Source organism: Dasypus novemcinctus, chromosome 10, assembly GCF_030445035.2.
Source record: "Dasypus novemcinctus isolate mDasNov1 chromosome 10, mDasNov1.1.hap2, whole genome shotgun sequence".
Classification (NCBI taxonomy): Eukaryota; Metazoa; Chordata; class Mammalia; order Cingulata; family Dasypodidae; genus Dasypus; species Dasypus novemcinctus.
The window spans coordinates 71,160,003-71,175,461 of NC_080682.1; the positions used below are offsets into that span (position 1 = coordinate 71,160,003).

Genomic DNA, 15,459 nt, shown 5'->3' on the forward strand with positions numbered 1-15,459 from the left:
CCATGGTCATTGGTTTACATTGTGGTTTACATTTTGCACCATACACTTTTTATAGTTTTTGACAAAATGTATAATGGCCTGTATCCATCAAGGGATGTGAGTTGGATGGTGCTAGAATGTGATGATGAGTAGAGAGAGTGGTGGGGGTTGGGTTGGACTATCCATGGAAATGGGGGGAAGGGCTGGAGGAAGGAACAGATGAAATCTGGGGATTTGTAGGTCTGTGATTAAAATTACCATAGTGGGAATATTCTTTTGGCAAATGTGGCAGGGGATGGTTACCGGTGCAGGGCATTGGGAATGGGAGAATATGTGGAATAGGGCACACCTGGGCATGTTTATATGGAAAATGTAAAAGTTCATCTTGTCATAATATGCTATCTCAGTGTGTGGAGTCCCACACAATAAACAAGAAAATAATAAACACCCATCCTGGTTAATTGGCTATGGTGTCAATTAGAGGGGCAAGAATCTTTTGAGAACATAGGCAGTGCTTAATAAAAGAAAACAGACCAATATGCCCATTTGTATTTAAGAGTAAGGAATTGTGGTTAGATGGGGTTTGTCCCCTGGGATTAATCACATGAGGTATTTTGATCTCTTTTCTTCACCTTGTTGTTGAGGAAGGATTCACTCCCCAGGGTTATGGGAATGGCCAAAGACATGGCACATGACATTGAACAATTTCTATCTACAGAAGGTTATTAATCACAATTACTCACAGCCCAGGGGAGGAGAACACTACACACCAAGCAGGACCACAAGGCAGCTGCCCCTGGGAACACAGTGAACAAGCAGGGACAGTGGGAGGCAGGTTTTATAGTATCAAGAGGGTGGTTCTTACCAGAGGATGTAATTGACATGTTTGAATAATTCCCTGGGCTGGAATGGAAGACTGCTACTGAAGGATATGCAGGATCATCACCTGGTTCTCATAAGGACAAAGGTTGTTTGACTACCTTATCTGCAAGAGGACAGTAGAACTTGCAGTTAGGCCACTTGAGGCCAACCCAGTTTCCCCAGTTATTAAAGCACATATAATATTGGGTCCTAATTTTAGTTGTGAGCTCTGGATAGCAACAAATATATATCCATTTCTTCTTGAATCAATGAGCTTCTTTATATATGAATCCTCCAATCTCTTTCCTGGAGAAGACTGGACATCTGGCAACCAGCATTCTAGAAGGCATGTAGGGAATGTTGCTGGAGGTGGAGCCTTGCCATTCAGTAAGCAAACTTTCATTTTTCCTTCTGATTTCATTTCACTCCAGACCTCAACTATGCTGTCATCAAGGCCTAGGCCCATGTGACTCACCTGCTGCAGAGATAAATTTCCATCTTGTGCGGGGGTGAGTGAGGTCCAAATGCCTGGCTACACAGGCTGGGATGGGTTTAAGTTCTATTTGTACAGATTTGCAGCAAACTCTTCTGCTTTTAGCTAGAGTACACACTCTGATTTCAGAATTATCTGTTAACTCCTGTTCCGCAGCTTCGCCAGGGTTTGTTCATGAGTCCGTTGCTTCTCGTTGGCTTCCTACTGAAAGGCATTCATGCTTCACCTAATTCCACTATCCAGGTCACTTTCTGCATGGCCGTCAGCTTTCCACGGAAATCTGTGAATGCTGTGGCCTCCTCTCCCATCCTCTTTATTTTAGGGATTAATAACTATTTTTAAAAAAATGTTTTACTATCATTTAGTGAGAGCCAAGGAGGGAATAAATATAAAACCCATATGCTCAATCTTCCAGTTTTAATTGGAAATTTGTGTTCATTTCATATTTAAAACAAACTTATCTTTACCATGTAAACCTTGAAGCAGAGTCTGTTTCTCTTTTTCTAAAGGTAGAAAAACCATAGCAGTAATACTCATCACAGAAAAATTCCTAATATTCAAGCTGATACAAGTTTTAAATTTCTCTATTCTGAACACATGCAGAATTTAAAGGCCTTTCCTCTCTCGTGAGACCTGCTTCTCCTGCTTTAACTGCTCTCACCCTGCCCTACACACCAAAACAGGCCAAGAATATCATTGTGTTTGGGTCTTTTCACTAGATCACTATCACATTATCCTTTTACATTTAGATATTATCTAAAAATATTTATTTTTCTGTTTACTATCTGTATTCGTTTCCTATTGCTGCTGTAAAAAAGTACCAAAAACTTAGAGGATGAACAGAACACAAATGTATTATGTTAACAGTTCTGTAGGTTAGAAGTCTGACATGGGTCTCACTGGGGTAAAATCAAGATTTTGGCAGTGCTGCATTAGCTCTGCAGGATCTAGGGGAGAAGCTGTTCCTTGTCTTTCCTGGCTTCTACAGGCTGCCTGCTTTCCTTGGCTATGGCCTCCACATCATAGCAACCACATCACTCTGTTCTCTGCTTTCATTGTCACACCTCTTTCTCTGACTCCTGCCTCCCTCTTTCCTTTATAAGGACCCTTGTGATTACATTGAACCCACCCAGATAATCCAGGATAATCTCCCCTTCTTAAAATCTCTAACTTAATCACATATACAATATCCCTTTAGTAAGATAGGGGAACATGTTCACAGGTTCTGGGGATTTTGATGTGAAACTCTTGAGGATATCATTCTGCCAAACCCAGTATCTGTTGGTCCCTTTGTGTATGTTTTATCTTTTTTCAGCCCACTAGACAAAACTCCTGAAAAGCAGGGAACTGTGCCTATTTTAGTCACAACTTTATTCCCAGGCCTTAGAATAGCCCCTGCTACAAAGATTATACTCAGTAGATATTTCTGAATAAATAAATAACTGAAGTTTGCATACAGAATTTTCCCAAGGAATGGAAATGGATTTTACTTACCTCTCTTATGGCATTTGTGTCCTGTGGGGACTGAATTATGTACTCCAATTTAGACATGGTCTTGGTCTTGATCCACATTCCTGTGGGTGTGAACCCATTGTAATTAGTATCTCTTAATGATGTTATTTTAGTTAAAATGTGGTCCATCTGAATGATGTTATGTCCTAATCTGGATTACTGGAGTCCTTTATAAGCAGAAGAAATTCAGACAGAGAGAGAGAGAAAGCTTCAGAGAGGAGCCAGAAATGAGAAGTTAATGGAAACAGAAAAGAAAGGAGGGGCATTGACGTGTGGTAGAAAAGCCAAGCAACCCTAGGATTTCCAGCCCCCCTGGAAGAAGCAAGCCTTCAAGCCTCTGACAGCAGCCAATAAATTCCTGTTATTGAAGCCAAAACCAGCGTGTGGTACTTGTGATGGCATCTTAGCAAAACTAAGACAGGCTCTAAATCTATCCTTGGTCACCCATCTCTTCTAGTCTCCGGTTCATTTTCCACACGCCTGAGGGATTTTCTCTCTGAAGCAATGCTCTGGTCATTCCATTAGTTTTAATAAACTCTTCCAGAGCTCAAATTCTAAAGAATAACTTCCCAGTTCCCCCCAACATTTTGTTATTTGTCAAGAACTGAACTGAAGCTACCTTTCCAAATCGATTTCCTATTTTTCCTATTTAGTGTTCTACATACACCAACAAATCTGAGTACTTTGTTCCTCACAAAGGCCCCAGCCCCAGCCCTTCTCCCTTTATGCAACTATTACTCTCCCCCATAATGCTGTTTTTCTTGCCCTTCATTCACCAATGGCCAAATGTTACTCGTAACTCAAGACTCAGATTGAATGTGTTCTATTTAATGAACTGCCTTCCTTTATCTCCTCCCTGGAAATTGACATCCTTCTTAGCTTGCATTGGCAGAAATGTATTGTGGGGAGCCACCCGCTGTGAGGTCTGTTTACAGCCTCCTACATCATGGCGAATCTCATTTTTACTACAGCCCTGCCCCGCCACTTCCTTCTTCTTCTTCTTCTTCCTTGTTTCTTTGTTCTCCCCTTCCCGCCACACTCTGGTGACCACAGCAAGCATGCATGCGCAACTCTGCAGACCCGGCACGAACTTTCAGCCAATCCCCTCCTTGGACGTCTGCCACCCGCAAAACCAGCCTATCACCTATGTACACGCTCCCTTCCCTTAGTATAAATTCCCATGTTCTACCCCCAATAAATGAGGCTTGATCAGAATCCTGTCTTGCCTCCATTCTTCTCTCGACTCCTGCCCCCACCCTGCTTCTTCCCACAGGTCCCTGGACTCGCCCCTGGCGGTTTCGGGCAATGTATAACCTTGGAAAAGGTAGTTAACATTTTTTAAGTCTAAGTTTCTTCATCTGTTAAATAGTATACTCTTTGAGGATTAAATTAAATATATGTAAACCCTCTTCACAGTATCTGTTGGTCTTTTAGTGTGTGTTTTGTTTTTCTATCAGAGTCTGGCACATATAAGAATTATTATTATTATTAATTTAAAACTTTTATATGACACTTGTCACCTTCTATCTTGCAGTTTGGAAAATGGGGTCCATATTTACAACATATATTTTCCTTAACACTTGCCAAAATATGTGACACATGGGGGAAATGGAAAGGACAAATGAGTTTATATGGCTATGAGTCTCCAAAAAGAGCCAGGAGGTTATCAGAGGGGTTGCCCTTATGCAAACCTCAGCAGAGTCCCAGAGACAGATAAAGTAGATACAACCCCAGGTATTGGTTCTTCTGAGGGCTTCAGAGACCCACAGGTTCTGTGGTCATGGCAGATGGAGTTCATTGCCATGTCAGTTGGCCCAACTTTGGAGTTCGTGTTTCTGTGTGATGGCGCTGGACTCAGATGTGATCTTTGTCCACAAACCTCTCCTGTTACTTTTACTGGAACTGTAGTTGGTGCTGGGGTTTAATGTATAACCAGGGGACCTAAATCACTGGACTGACCATGTATTAGCCAGGCCCTGAGCCTCAACAGACTTGCAACTCCTACACTCTGGTTTATTGGACTTACCCGATCAGCTAACAATGGAGGTGAAGAAGGTCAACCACCACACCAGGGAGCCAAGAGTGCCTACAACTGAAAACAGGAGAATTGCATCCAACATCCATGTGGAATCTAAGCCCCCTCTTGATATAGATGTGGAGTGGACACAACCATTCTAAGGGCCACAGGATGGAGGAATAGCGTATGGATTAGAGTGGACTTACTGATATTCTAGTCATAAACTATTGTGATTAGTAAACAAAGAAAATGTGACATTGGTGTGGAGAAAGTGGCATGGTGTGATGTGGGGGCATTTTCAGGGGTTGGAGTTGTCCTGGGTGGTGCTGCAGGGACAGTTGCTGGACATCGTGTGTCCTCCCATGGCCCACTGGGGGGACTGGGGGAGAGTGTGGGCTATGGTGTGGACCACTGACCATGAGGTGCAGTGGCGCTCAGAGATGTATTCACCAAGTGCAATGAATGTCTCATGATGATGGAGAAGGTTGTTATTATGGGGGGAGGAGTGGGGTGAAGGGGGTGGGGGGTATATGGGGACCTCATATTTTTTTAATGTAACATTAAAAAATTAATACAGACAAAAAAAAAAAGAATATAAAATTTAGAGCTAGACTGTATAGGTCCAGCCTCTGTCCCCAGCCTTACTGCATTTACTGTCTTGGTTATGTTACTTAACTATTCCCAGCCTTACTTTCCTCCATAAGCGAAATGAAGATAATATTTACCTTAAAAAGTTTTAGTGAGGTATAAAAGAGATAATCTTTATAGAGGGCTTCATATTCTTGTTAATCAATCAATAAATTCTGGCTTCTTGTATTTATTTATTTTTATAGGACAGATACCTCTTCCCAGAAAGCCCATCCTCTTCCTACTTTTTACCTGGCTAACTCCTTCTCTACCTTTGTGTCTCAGCTTTTATGTGTCATTTCCTTAGGAAGGCATTCTTTGATAACCTTGTATTAGTCAGGGTTCTCCAGAGAAACATAAGCAAAAAAGAAGTGGCTCACATGACCTTGGGGACGAGCAAGTCTGAATCCCATAGGGAAGCTATGATAAACATGATGTTGAGGTCCTTAGTCTGAATCCTCCAAAAGCTGGTTTCTGAATATTGTGGAAAGAACCAATGCCTGAAGTAGAGTTTGAATTGTCTTCTGACCTCTAAAATTCTCTTTTACAACCTTTTACTGACAAGATGAGGAGGCTACCCACATTTCTGAGGTTAAGATCCTTTGTTGACTACAGATGCAATCAACTGATTGTACATGCAAATAGACACAAGTTCCATCTGCAAAAGACCCTCAAAATAACAAGGCGCTTAACCAAACAACTCAACCAATCAACCAAACAATTTGGAATAGCCAAGTTCACACATGAAATTAGCCATCACAACCCTCAATCAAATTTTCTAGTACTCAAACTCTTTTTTTTAAATGAGAGAAGTTGTGAGTTTACAAAACATTCATGCATAAAAAACAGGATTCTCATATACTACCCCACCAGCAACAACCTGCATTGGTGAGGAACATTTGTTACAGTTGATAATAAGACTCCTTTCATAATTATACTATGTTTTAAACAGTAGTTGCCCTTGTTACAACTGATGATGAAAGATTAATAAAATATTTCCATCATCTTCCACTTAAGTATATTTTCCCCATATATCGTCCTAATATTACAACCTTGTATTAGTACTGTACATCTGTTATACTTATGAAGGAACATTCTTATACTTATGCTATTGACTACAGTCCTTGGTCTACAATAGGATTCACTGTGTTGTACAGTCCTATGTTTTATCATTTAATTTTATTATAGAAATATAACATCCTAAAGTTATCTCTTTCAACCAATACAGTTCAATGATATTTATTATATTCACAGTAATATTCTACCCCCTCCACCATCCACTTCCAAACTTTTACTTCAGCCCCAATTTATCTCCTGTAACCTTTATTCCAGATTCCAAGTCCATGAATTTTCTTAGTATAACTAGTTAATTACAGTGAAAGCATATAATAATATTTTATCCTTCTCTGTCTGGATTATTTCACTCAACATAATATCTTCAAGTTCATACATGTTGTTGCATACGTCAGGAATTCATTCCTTTTTAAAACCAAATAATATTCCAAAGTATGTATATATCACATTTTGTTTATCCATTCATTGGATGCCGGACACTTGGGTTGTTTTCATCATTCAGTAATTGTGAGTAATGCTGCTCTGAACATTGGTGTGCAAATATCTGTTAGAGTCCCTGCTTTTAATTCTTTTGGTTATGTACATAATAGTGGGATTGCCAGATATTATGATAATTCTCTACTTTGATTTCTGAGGAATTGTCAAACTATCTTTCACAGTGGCTGCACATTTTACGCTACCACCAACAATGCATGAGTGGTTCTATTTTTCCACATCCTCTCAAACTGATATATTCTGTTTTGTTAATAATGCCATTATAGTAGGTGTGAAATATTGCATTGTGGTTTTGGTTTGCATTTCCCTAATAGTCAGTGATGTTGAACATCTTTTCATGTGCTTTTTAACCATTTGTATTTCCTCTTTGGACAAACACCTATTCAAGTCTTTTGCCTGTCTTTTTAATTTGGGTTTTATGTTTTTTTAATTTTTATTGTTGAATTGTAGGATTTCTTTATATATTCTGGATATTAAACCCTTACTGGGTATGTGGTTTCCAAATATTTTCTCTCATTGCATAGGTTGTCTTTTCACTTTTGTGACAACACCTGTTGATGCACAAGTTTTTAATTTTGAGGAGTTCCCATTTGTCTACTCTCAGTTTTTATTTATCTCTGAAAATTTTAAACTCTGACTCACTTTTTAAGACAGTTTTTCTGAATAAAGAATCTTTGGCTTGCAGTTTTTCTCTTTCAGTACCTTAAATATAGCATACCACTGCCTCTAACCTTCATGGTTTCTGATGAAAAATCAGCACTTAACCTTTTTTTTTTTTTTCCCCAGGAAGTAGCAGGGAATGAACCCAGGACTTCATACATGGGAAGCAGGTGCTCGACCACTGAGCTACATCCACACCCCAATGAGAGTTGGTACTTTCATTTGTTTGTTTGCTTTGTTTTTAGAGGTACTGGGGATAAAACTTCGGACTTTGTACATGGTGCAAAACCACTTGAGCTACATCTCTTCCCTGCATTTAATCTTATCGCAGTCCCTTTGTATGTGACAAATCACTTTTCTCTTGCTGCTTTCAGGATTCAATTTATCTTTGGTATTTGACATTCTGATTAGTATGTGTCTTGAAGTAGGTCTGTTAGGATTTATTATTCATGGAGTATGTTGCACTTCTTTTTTTTTTAATTTATTTCTCTCTCTCCTTCCCCCCCAACCCTGGTTGTCTGTTCTTTGTCCATTTGCCATTTGCTGCATGTTCTTGGTCTGCTTCTGTTGTTGTCAGCAGCACGGGAATCTGTGTTTCTTTTTGTTGCGTCATCTTGCTGTGTCAGCTTTCCGTGTGTGTGGCACCATTCTTGGGCAGGCTGAACTTTCTTTTGCGCTGGGCAACTCTCCTTAAGGGATGCACTCCTTATGCGTGGGGCTCCCCTACGTGGGGGGCACCCCTGCGTTGCAGGGCACTCCTTGCGTGCATCAGTACTGCGCATGGGCCAACTCCACACGGGTCAAGGAGGCCCGGGGTTTGAACCGCAGACCTCCCATGTGGTCGATGGATGTCCTATCCACTGGGCCAAGTCCTCTTCCCTGTTGCACTTCTTGAACATGGACATTTATGTCTTTCATAAGATTTGGGAAATTTTCAGGCACTATTTTCTCAAATATTCTGTCTCTTTTCCCTTCTTTTCTCCTCCTTGGACACACATGATGCATTTTGTGCTGTCATTCAAATCCCTGAGTCTCCACTCAATTCTTCCCTATTCTTTTCTTTACCTGTTCTTCTGTATGTAAGAATTCAATTGTCCTGTCTTCTAGTCCACTGGTACTTTCTTCTTGGCCAAATCTGCTGCTGTATGCTTCCAGTGTATTTTTTAATCTCCTCTTTTGTGCCTCTCCTTCCCATCATTTGTATTATGATTCTTTTCATACTTTCAGATTCTTCTTTATCTCTTTAGCCATGTTATCCTTCATAGCCTTGAATAAATTTAGGAGATTTGTTTGAACATCTTTGATTAGTTGTTCCAAATTCGGTGACTCCTCTGAAATTTTAATTTGTTCCTTTGGGCCATTTCTTCATATTTCTTGGTATGGCTTGTAAGTTTCTTGCTAATATCTAAGCATCTGACTGTCTTGCTGAGTTTACTCCAAAGGTCAGTTTCTCTCTCTTGCCTATGGTTTTGTTGTTTAAAATTGCCTAAGTTTAAAAATATGTTTTTGTTGTTTAAAATTGCCTATGTTTAACTAATCAGATTTTTTTCAGCTCTTCTTCATCTGATTCTTGCTCTGGACATGTGGTACAATTTTTATGATTGCATTATTTGTGTGATTTTTTTCCTTACCCCTGAAGAGAAAGTTTTCTTTCCTCTGTTATTTCTCTGGGAATCTTGATCTCTTCTGTTTTTGTTTTGCCTCTCTCTCTCTCTCTCTCTCTCTCTATATATATATATATATGTATATTTTTGGAGGTAATTGCTTTCAAAGGCAGTACACTTTATTTTTAATTAAAGTTAATAGATCACAAGGAATCTATATATATTTTTTTAACACTCCTTTTGTGCCCCTAGCTGCTTTTGCCTTGTGGTTAACTTCTGGTAGGAGGGTCATCCCAGAGGGGGCTTTCCCAAGCCAGTATGTCCCATACAATACATGGCCAAGGACCCACCAAGGGGGATTAGACCAGGAAGGACACCCAATATCCCTTTGACAGCTTCCCAAAATTTTGCTTTCCTGGCCTTCCCATCAGATGACACTCTTCGGCAAACTGTTCCCTGCAGCCTTAAGGAGTCTCTGTGTCTTTCAACCATTACCATCTCTGTTCCTGTCAGGAATAGGGGTTGAATCTTTGGCTGCCACTGACTTACTAGGGCAGGTTGAAACTGTATTTCAGTTGAAACATTATCTCAGAGCTGAGAATGCAGATGCTTTCTGGGGCAGGTTGAAACAGTAGTTCAGAGCCTAGCCTAGAAATCCAAATTCACTAATCAAAAGCCTTGATCAGAACTCAGCTGTGCCAACCCTTGTTCTTGGGGGAAGATAATCTTTGTATCACTTTCTGACAGGAGGAGCCAGTCAAGGTCTGGGATGAGAGCTGGTAGTCACCTTGTGCAGAGTGCTACTCATGGTTCGTTACTATGGTTTCTCAGTGTTCTCCATCTGCTCTTCCCTAGATGCTGTACAGTGCTCTTCTGAACTCTGGATCCCTAGAATTTTTGTTTCAGACAGCTCTTACCTGCCTACTGGCTGCTTTGGTAGAAGGACTGAGTTCTGGAGCACCCTACTCTGCCATCTTCCTGTTCTCTCTAGTACTCAATCTCTTTTATACGTCCTTACTAAGATTATGTAATGCTTCATTAATTCTACAATAAAAATAATTGAATATACTTTAGTTATTTGATATCTAGCTCCCAGGGGTGGATGGAGTTATACAATTCATGAAAATAATTCCATTTAGTTTCATCTGGATTCAGATTGCCTTGGTTTGAATCCTGGCTTCTTTACTTTTCCACCTTGGATGAATTCCTTAATCTGTCCAAATTTCAATTTGCTCATATATAAATAGCAAAAATAACATTGCTTACCTCAAACAATTGTTGTGAGGATTAAATGAAATTTTGTATATAAAATATATAGCATATAGCACCTGGCACCTAATAAATGCTGAAAAATTGCTAACTTGTATTAATATTTTTCTGAGTGCCTAGCATCTAGTTAGCTTAGTGAGTGAATGAATAAGTGAATGGATTTCCCAGGTCCTTGGCCGAATCTAGGAATTCAATCTGTGTCACAGAAGAGTGTGAAAATTCAATAGGTGCCAGTGACCATGTCCTCATTAGAGATTTTCTCTAACCAAAGAAAAGAAAGCCCCAGGGAAGAACTGCCTAACACCACTAACCTCAACTAATTTCCTCTATTACGGCCCTTACAATCCAATTTAGGAAGAGAATTTGAAAAAAAAAAAAAAAAAAAAGGCTCAGAGAATCCAATTTGTTTCTAGCCCTAGGGTGATCTTTTAGAAATAGAGAAAGGCTTCTGGGAGGTTAGTGAAAAAGATCAGGCCAAAGCAAGACTTGTTCCTGAGAAGGTGAAGTGTGACTTGAGGCAACAGTATTTTAGAATGAATATGGACAGAAACTCATCAGGACTTTGCAGCTATGTATTATACTTTTCGAAAGTCTAAAAAAAAACAAAACAAAACACACTGATCAGTGAACAAAAACAGCATTAAACTTCTTTAAAAATTCATTCACTATCCTAGTTTATTTGGTATTTTCAAATAAATATGTTCTTCAAAGAGAATGCATTATTTATTTCTGCATTGCCTTTACAGCAGTTGAAACAATGTAATGCTACAACTTTGCAATCAGACTGACCTGGTTTAAAACTCAGGTAGAAATGCCACTTTCTTTTTAAAGTGAATGATGAATCATACAGGTTTTAAGTCTACTTTTTAGGACTGACAGTTTGATAGCTGGAGTCATTTATATTTCCTTAAATAGAGAGAGCTGAACCAGTGACAATTTTTGCTAAGCCACGAAACAGAGGTAGACTTTCACACTTTTAGAATATAAGGATTATTTAGTCAAAAGCCCTTAGTTCACAAATGGAAAACTGAGGATCAGAAGACAAGTTACTTGCCTACTGTGACACTATAAGTTTGTGTTTTGGAATCAGAATTGAAAATCAGATCTGTTCCACACACACCAGAGATACCCGTTTGGTTTACCTATTGAAGGAAGCTGTTTCATTTAAGAATAAGATGCATTATCATGTAATGCCTAGACTAGAAGGGCTTTGAGAATTTACTTCATCTACTTACTGAGTTTTAGGATCACAATTTTCTATTATCTCCAACAAGTAAGAGTCTATTCTTGAATGCTGTTTGCTTGGTGACCCAGGAAAGAAGATGGACTCTCACTCTTAGTAAAAATGTTTAATAAATGGGAAGAATAAATGAACATAAATAGAAAATTTATTTATAAATACACATGCCACTTAGGTGATATATATATATATACACACACACACACACACATCATATATATATTTATTTTATTTTCAGTGGAGAACCTTGCTTCCTTTGTTCTACTCCCTCTTTACTCTTCTTATGAGGAAACTTGACTGCCCAGATGAAATTGAAAATATCAGTTAGGCCACATGTGCTAGTGGGCTGGATTATTGTGTTAAAGCATCAAACACTGATTTGTCTTGCTCCTTTTATACCTCCTTCATTAATGCAACTGAGGGAGTAGGTTAAGCAGATATGACTCTCTCATCTACATCTGGATACCTGGCACTTACACAACTTTTAATAAAGAAGTCTTTTGGAATCAGTATGTGTAAAATTCCCTTAGTGAACTAACAGAAGAGATAAAAATTTAAGCATTCTTGGATTCCTTAACACATTTACAACAAATTTCAATTCATTAATTTACTCAAAATATATTTCCTAAGCACCTGTGGCAGGCTTGTTCCAAGTACCTGGATAAAGGGGCAAAAAAGATAGACAGTTTTTCATCCTCAGGAAGTTTTATTGTAGTTGGAGAGACAAAACAAAACAAAACACACAAAAACAACAACAAAAACAAAAACCACATCAGTATGTCAACCCAATTTTGGAAAGCATTATATATCATTGGCCATTTATTTAGGTCATTGTTTGCAGTACTTTATGTGGGGTATTTCATTTATCATTATCTTAATGTAATCCTAGGAATTAGTTATATAATATGATCTTATATAGTATTATATATTATTAAATAGTACAGTATAGTGTAATATAGAGCAGTAATAGAATATTTACAATGACAAAAACTAATTGCAAGATTTCACAACCTCAAGTGTCTGAGGTATAACCTAAACATGTATTCATCTGAATCAAAGTGCATGTATATACACTCAAGTTTTTCATCCTTTCACTTACTAATATTAAGAAATCAGTGTCTTGTGTACTATGATAAATACTAGAAATATGAAGATGAATAAAATTGTTCCTACTGTTAAAAAAACTTCCAGCTTATAGAGGAGACAGACATACAAAGAAACACCTGCATGTTTTCTGAGAGGTGCAGTGGGAGGATGAGATCTGTTCAGTCTAGATGTTGATCTAAGGCTTCACAGAGGAAAGGGCACTTGAGCTATGTCCTCCACTGTGTACAATTCCCTTTTTCTTCTCAGTGCCATTGTATTAAGCATGTAGGAAGCTATTTGACTATGGTGGAAGAAGCACAGTTGGGGGAGACAAGTCACAAGTATTCTAGGTCAAACTGTTGCTACTCACAGTGTGAGAAACTCCGTTGAAATTTCTATTAGTTTTTTTTTTTTCCATGTATACAGTGGAATTGATACTGTCCCATCCCTATAATGGAGTTGCTTGTGAGTGCTTAAATAACAGAAGAAATGAGAAATGACTTTGAAAGTATAAAGTATGGTAAGAATGTGAAGCAGCATGCATGTGAATTGTTTGATCAAAACACTCACTTTCAAAACTTCTCTTCTCTGGGCCAAATCACTCAAAGTCCATAGTCTGTCTTTACATAGCTTGATCACAGCCCTTTATACCCGACCTGCTTCTGGGCCTATGCCATCACTTTTCCACTGTGGGTCATCAATATGTGGAATTTTGCATTATTCTTTTAGGTTATTTTATTCTGCTTCCCCATGGCATGCCATTCATTCATTTGTTCACTCATTCACTCATTCATTCTTTCTCCATTTAACTTGTGTGACAGTTTGAAGTTCTTTTGTGAATCCCAGAAAATCATGTTCTTAAAACTAATCCATTCCTGTGGGTGTAAGACTTGTTGGTTGCATTAGATTTAGTCAAAGGAACTTTACTTAGGAACATTAGGGCCTTTGATTGGGTTAAGTTAGTGAGGCTTCACCCAGGTTAGGACTTCACCCTCTTCTGAAAGTAGAAACACCCAGAAAGGGACAGCCACTATGGTGACCCTGCCATGTGTGAGAGAGGACTGCAGGAAGACAGAGAAACCCCAGGAGATGGGGAAACAGTGGAGCAAATGGCAAGAAGAGGTTGCTATTTGATTTGCCACTTGGCAGGAGTCAAGGATCTGACTAGCAGTCAACCTTTGGTGAGAAATGGTCTCTAATGATGCCTTGATTTGCACATTTTTGCAGCCATCGAACTGTAAGCTTTTGCCTTAATAAATCCCCATTATAAAAGCCAACACATTTCTAGTATTTTTGCATTGGCAGATGTAGCAAACTAAAACACCTCAGAAAAAACTATGAATATTTTTGTTTGCTTTTTTTTCTTTTAAAAAAAGTTTTCAAAAAATATCCTTGCTTATTTAAAAAATTCAAACAGTAAAACAAGAGAATAAAAATTTTAGTTCACCAAAAACTCTACCATCCAGATAGAACTTTTGTTTACATTTTGGGAAATGTCTCCCCTTTTTGATAATTCTTGGACTTTAATATGCAACACAATTACTTGGGATCTGACAATACAGATTCACTCAGGTCTCATCTCCCAGGGATTATAGCTTAGTTTATCCAGGGTGTGATAGCTAGAAAATATACTTATTAAAATTTCTTCATTTAAGAAGCTCTGAAAATTCAAAACTAATCGAACTGGTTTTCTATTAATCTAATTTTAGAACTTTATTCTTTGCACTTAGTTCCCTGGAGGATAATAACCAGACCTTCTCAGTTTTGCTTAAAGGAATCAGATAACATCTCAAAGCAAAACCAGACAGAATGGTGTCAGGGGCACCATATGACCCAGGAAATCTGGAACTTTTCTCAGAATCAAAAGGCTTTATATCCTTGAGATTTACCTGAGAAAGGAGCCATGCAGACGTTGTTAAATTATGTTTAATTAGCCACTGAAAGAAAGGGCAAATTTGACATGCTTGAGAAAATGCAGTAGAAAAACAGCACATACCCTCCTCACAAGACCCCTGGTATTACTTGTCTTTTCTTCTCCCCATCCCTCTCCTTTGCCTATAAAAACCTGAGCTCCCATTCTCACTTTGAACTGGTTCTGGGCAGAATCCGTCAGTTCCTTGTTTGTGCACTTGCAATAAATCACCTTCTCACTGACAGATGTCTCTCCTTTGAGGGGCTGGATCGGGCAGGCACTTCTACTGGAGATAGCCCCTTATCGTTACAGGTGGGCTCAGAATTCTGAATTTAAAATATCAGGAGATTTAAAAAATGTGAGGTGATTTCAGTGTGGGTGCTCTGCAGACCACACTTTGAAGAAAGGGGGAAAAAGAAAACAAAAAGCTTATTGCTGCTAAGAATACCCTGTGTCAATATGATTTCACCTAAATGTTCTTACAACAAACATGGTTGGCTGATGACTCTGGCACAATGTCCAACTCATTTCTCTCTTCTCGCCTTTCATTATAGAGGCTGAGAAGCCCAGGACTCATTTTCCTGTCTCCTGTGTAACTTTCATTCACCATGTGACTCAGTTCTAGCCAGA

The 15,459-nt window shown here is 38.8% G+C and overlaps 1 protein-coding gene across 1 annotated transcript in view; it reads right to left on the bottom strand.

Annotated features, from left to right (window-relative positions):
- The window catches only part of SLC17A6 (solute carrier family 17 member 6), an 86,278-nt gene that overhangs the window by 64,641 nt on the left and 6,178 nt on the right, over nt 1-15,459 (bottom strand). Inside the window, exons 3-4 of the mRNA XM_004482444.4 lie at nt 2,828-3,012; nt 845-964 (exon numbers count right to left, since the gene is read on the bottom strand). The gene's annotated coding sequence lies outside the window, so the exon portion shown is untranslated. The remainder of the gene's footprint in view (nt 1-844; nt 965-2,827; nt 3,013-15,459) is intronic.